The sequence below is a fragment of the Eretmochelys imbricata genome, chromosome 3 (genome assembly GCF_965152235.1).
Source record: "Eretmochelys imbricata isolate rEreImb1 chromosome 3, rEreImb1.hap1, whole genome shotgun sequence".
NCBI lineage: Eukaryota > Metazoa > Chordata > Testudines > Cheloniidae > Eretmochelys > Eretmochelys imbricata.
This window is the reverse complement of record NC_135574.1, coordinates 12,006,107-12,012,106: the sequence shown is the minus strand read 5'-3', so window position 1 is coordinate 12,012,106 and position 6,000 is coordinate 12,006,107.

The window sequence follows — 6,000 nt, the reverse complement described above, 5'->3', positions numbered from 1 at the left end:
CTGGGGTACTTAACCAAGGATGCTTGGATTAGGCAGAGGTTTCTAGTTTGTTCCATGCTAGTAAATCTGCAGGGAATACTACATTGAATATCAGGAAAACCTTCCTAAGGGACATTAGACTGGAGAGCAGTCTCCTAGGGGAAGCACATGGCTAGAGTCATTTAAGACTTTACAAAGCACAGGAGACTGAGCAGTGTGGATCAGTCCTGTACTGGCAGGGGGCATGGACAAGATGACCTACTAGGTCTTTTCCATCTCTGCTATATGTGGGCTTGATCCTGCTCCCATTTAAGTCAATAGCAAAATTTCAGCAGCAGCAGGATTGGGCCATATGAGTCTAAATTTTCAGGGTGTAGCTGTGGAGGTCTGGGTGGCACAGTGATATATAGCTTACAGCTGCACAAGCCCTTTATATATCTCCAAGTTAGATTCTAGTGACTCATGTTCTCTCAACTCTGCTCTCCTGAAATAAATTGTACCAGGTTCTTAGGATGACTTTGCCAAATCTTTGTTGTAGAGATGGGTCTGGACCAAAACTCTAGATTCATCGATCCCCAGACTTTGGGGATGTTCCAGACCAGATCAGAACTTCGTGCCTCGGGCCCATCTCTGCTTCACTATTTGACTCTGACCCAGGTTTTCTTCCAGGAGACACCTGACCCAGTGGTGATGTGAGCGAAATTCTCTCTTCTGTCACTGAGAGATTTTAGCATGGGTGTTTATAGAAATCCAGTACCAGGGCTGCTCATAAAAATTTAAAACAATGAGGGGACTGTCTCAGGGGCTGGTAATGGGATATGGAGCCTTTCCCTAGTAGATCTTTAGAATCATAGACTATCAGGGTTGGAACGGACCTCAGGAGGTCATCTAGTCCATCGCCCTGCTCAAAGCAGGACCAATCCCCAATTTTTGCCCCAGATCCTTAAATGGCCCCCTCAAGGAGTGAACTCACAACCCTGGGTTTAGCAGGCCAATGCTCAAACCTCTGAGCTATCCCTCCTCTCCTGTTGTTGAATCCAGGCTGGGTCGGTAGTGATGCCAGTGACTGTTTGGTGGCCTGCATCAAACGCGTTTATGCTCGTAGTTGAGTTACTGGTGGAGTAAAGAGAACAAAGACCTTTCACTGTAGGGACAGTCCCCTTCTGGCCAGGAGAAGTGCTCTTTAATGGGCATTTTGGGGAAGCTGGCACTTGCTGTAGCCTGTGTTGTACTTATGAGGGTAAACAGAGGTCTTCAAGGTTGTGAGTCTGCCATCAAACTTTCATCAAAGCGAAATAACATTAGAGATTAAAACTTAATAATTGGAGAAAAAACAGTGGAGGGGGAAGGGGGGGAAGAAGCAAACTGTACCCTCATTCTCCCTTCGATGATCCCGCCTGATGTCCCCCAATGTCTATTGTACTCAGAGCAAAATTCTTCTTCCACTTGAACTGCAGATTTCTATTGAATGTTCGACTCTGACTGATGCCAGTGGAGTGGACGTACCATAAGGAACAATCCCACCCTGGCAGAGGAATGGACTGGCTGGTGTAATAGGCCTTTGCCTTCTGCTGCGGGAGCGAGCTGTCAGCGGAAGCCTTGCATATGGATCTAGGGCAGTGCGTAACCCTGACACTGTAGTGTAGCCCTCCTGTAATATGGAGATGAGGGTAGGAGACAGTTAAATATTTCATGCTGATGGTTGTGGGTCATTCCCTTCTACCATCCCAAATGAATTACAAAGGTTTGGGTTGCTTAGAACGAATTCACCAATTGGATAAGTCCCTTCTGTCTACCTGAGTGGGAAGTAGGTGACTGGAGGCTATGAGCCAGATCCCCAGCTGGTGTGAATTGGAGTGACTGCACTGAAGTCAGTGGCACTTACATCAGCCGTCGAGGAGGCTCTGCCTAGGTACAGTCCTCACAGGCCTAACTTGTAAGCAGTTCTTGTCTTGTCCATTCTGTCCTCTCCCAGTGTTAAATCCCAGTTCCCTTGTGGTTGACTATACCACTGCACTACCCATGTGTCCTGTGCAATATCTCCACACCCGAACGGTCTGATCCTCACCAGGTGTAAATCCCTATTGACTTCAGTGGAGCTACACTGATTTACTCCAGCAGAGGATCTGGCCCATCAAATCCAAATGAAACTGGATTACTTGAGTGAGTTGAAACTGACCTTGGAGGTGGGGCTGAGAGATGTGACCGAAACTCAGTCACTATAAGCTTGAGCTTTAGTGTTCGGTCTGGTTTGGGGGATTTTCTCTGAAACCTCTCTTTTGTGTGTGTTACAACTGCCAGAAGGGCTCTGTTTTGCTTTGATGTTAGCAAACCCTTTTGCCGGGTGAAGGTCAGCCAGGGAGGGAAATGGCTCGCTGGTGGAGAGAAGGAGTAGACAATGGCAGCTGTGGATGCCTGGACTAAAACCAAGCCACTAATTTAGGTGCCTCTCTGTGGATAAGTGCCTACATCTGGGCAACCTAATCTGAAACTACTGGCCTTAATGACAAGTTAAATACATTTACGGAGGTGGCGGGGAGGGGATTGGCTCAAGGGATTGCTAATAGGATACAGAGGCTGTGAACTCTGCATTCCTGATTCAAATTCAGCCCAGGTTGGTAGCGATAAAAAGACGTTTATATGAGAGAGCTGCTCAGGGGCCTGTGTAATTGTAAAATTGCTCTTGTCAGTTTTGGGGAAGAGTCCGTCAGAGCAGATTTTCTTCTTTCGCCTTATTTACACACTAAAGTTGAACCACTGTAACTGCATTGGGTTAAAACAGTACAAACCCTCTAGTGTGGATGCAATTATAGTGGTGTGAATGTGTTTCTGTGTAGGAATGGAAATAACGTATTCTGGTATAAAGCACCTTTGTACAATATAACTGCATCTACACTAGAAGTTGTACCAGTATAACTATAGCGGGGGGGAAAATCACATCCCTAACCTAACCTGTTATGCTGGTACAAAATCTGTGTGTGGACCAAGCGTAGCTCCTCCAAAGGATGTGAACTAGGCTGTGTCCCAACAGAGGAGGATACACTAACCCATGCCATCTCAGCGCAAGTGTTTGCAAAGCACAGGGGACAAGAATGTGTATCGCTTTTAATGGCAGGACTAAGCCTGGTGCTTTCTGTGACACTATATCGCCACCTACTGGTGTCACAAATCAACTAATTTTTTCCTCCTGGGTTGTTTTTTTCGGTGTTCCCATGTTAACTCTCAGTCTGAGCAGTTACCCCCGCTCACACCTGCAAATGTGACCACTAACTGACCTCCTCGGGGAATGATGGAGCTGACTTTGCAGGGAAGTACTGACCAACGCTGCTTTTCAGATAACGTCCTAAGGACACAGGGTGCTTCATCAGCACTGGAGTTAGTGCCATCCCTGCCGTCCTTCTCCCAGTGAGCGAGCCAGTCTTGTCTGTTCTCAGACCAGACCACAAACCCTCCCTCTTCCCAAGTCGTCTTGTACTTGTGCCTTACACAGCTGGCTGGCGATTGCTCATGTGGACCTTTGTGTATGCACTCCTGGGCTGGCTGCCGGTTGCTGACAGTGCTACTCTAAACCCAATGAAGTCATCGAGAGTCTTGCCTTTGACTTCGCTGAGGGTTGGTCCTAAGAGGACGTAAATGCCGTCATGTTCGGCTGTCAGCCTGTTATTCCTTCCACAGCTCTCGCACGGCCATTTGCAGCTGGTCTTCCTCCTGCTCCTAGAGTCCTTTGCGCCAGATCTGGGGCCTCCCACGAGAAGCTCAGCCAGCAGTGGCATCTGATGATGACCTGGTCGCAAGAGGCTGAGTACATCAACCTCGGTAGGTTGGCTACGGGAAACAGGGTCACAAACCTCCTTGGGGGACATGACCCTCAGATGGAGACCAAGGGCCAAGTCTTTAACAGGTGTGGATCAGTGTTTCCCATTGGAACTGTGCTGATTAACACCAGCTGAGGATCTGATCCAGTGTGTATTATGCTGCTCACTCTTCGGACTTGCTCATTGGGAATGAGCAGGTTAGAAGCAGCAGCTTTGCCATCTGTAGCCTCATGATTACACTTACTGGTTGATTTTTTACCAAGAGAGCTGTCTTGGTATTGAGGGTAAAGGCAGAGGGGGTCATTAACCATGAATTTACTTTGAGTGCTTCATGTAGCAGAACTGGGGTGCATGCTTCAGGCTACACATGTGCCTTGGTATTTACATCTCGTGCTGGCTGGGTTTTAAAAGCATCGCTTCCTACTGAACAGGAGTAGTGAGTTTTGCATTTTTTTCTTTGGGAGTGTGGGAGAGGTGTAAGTATTATGCACAAACCCTCCCTCATTTGTCCCCCAACTTTGTATTGTTGAGACCACTGAAAACTTTGTATTGTATTGACAGCTGTTCAAAAGCCTCAGTAATAAAATCTATAAAAGCAAGACGAAGGGGTGCAACGTAAAATCTGTAACTCCACCAACAGGAGGGGGAATGTGATGGTCATGGCTGTAAGTTGTTCACCAGAAAGTTTGGCCTTAAAAAGTTGATGACAATAAATAATAATAATGAATGTGCTTTACTTGTCTTTCATCTGTAGATCTCAAAGCACTTTTCACACCTCACAACAGGTAGGTATTATCTCCCTTGTACAGATGAAGCACAAAGTGGTTAACTGTGACTAGCTGGAGAGATTGTGACAATGCATCAGTGGCAGAGCTATGAATGCAGGGCCTGATTCAGCAAAGCACTTAAGTGTGTGCTTAAAGTTAAGCACAGGAGAGTAGTGCTCTTGACGGTCAATGGGACTAATCACATGCTTAAAATTAAGTACATGCTTAAGTGCTTTGCTGAGTTAAGGTCAGAACTCCTGATCATTGTTCCTCCTGGCTATAGCCATCTGGTCACCTACAACTACACACTGTTTTCCAGCGAGCTCGTAAACCCTGGGAGGAAAGTTTGACTTATACAGGTTGTCTCCAGGAATCTGAGATGGGAATATTTCCTCCTTCTACTACCGAGTTTTTTTAGTTTTTTTGGCCTTTCATATATAACAACATGTGAGTCTGTTTGTGCCCCCTGGCTACTGCACTGTGTTTGCATTTCCTTCCACCAGATGGCAAGATTTCCTCACCCTCAGCAGCAGAAAGCATGCTTCTTCATGCCACGAATGCAGTATCTGCATAACTGCCCTCCCCCCAGATCCTACAATAAAGAGGAAACTATTTAAACAGAAAAAAACAACAACTTCCAAATGATCTAAGGGAAAAAAAAGATTGAATTTGAGTCGGTATCAACTCCGTGCAGTGTGGATACTTCTTATTTAATAGATGTATTCCAGTGCAGGGGATTCCTTTCTTTAAAGTGTTATCCGTCATGGAAGTTACAAAGTCAAGCTTTTAAATGGGCAGTTTAGGCTCAAATCTTAAATGTTTGAAAAATACAAAATTGAGGGGATGGGAAATTTACAAAACAGAATAGAGGATTTAAAAAAAATCGACGATAGGGATTTTTGGGATGCAGAGAGGAGAGATTGTTTTTTATTTATACATCTCAGTGATATTAGAAACAGCTGCATGAAAACCTGAAACTGACTGTAAATAGAAAAAAAGTGGACTTGACTAACCCAGCCCAAACTGAGTGAAGTGCAAAGAGTGAAACAACATCAAGGGGGAAAATTACAGTGAGGTTTAAAGTTTGGGTTTTTTTTAATATCTTCTGGCATTATTAATAGGAGTGGGGAAGATTTTATTGAATGCATAACTTTTCACCTGGGGCACCCAGATACTGCAGTAATGAGCATCCGCCGTGACTCAAAAGTGTTATCTGGTCTTATTCCTGAAGCTTCTTGTTAACATGCATTAACTAGGCCAGGGATTGGGAAATGGGTTTAAATTATGCTGGCTTCATTTTATTCTTTCCACAGCCAACTAGCCCGTTAAAGGAGAAAATTTCATTCCCTGTGTCCCAGCTGGACCAACGTCCATCACTGCCTGGAGCTCCCATTGACTTCAGTGAAAGTTGTGGATGTTCATTGCCTCTGAAAATCAGG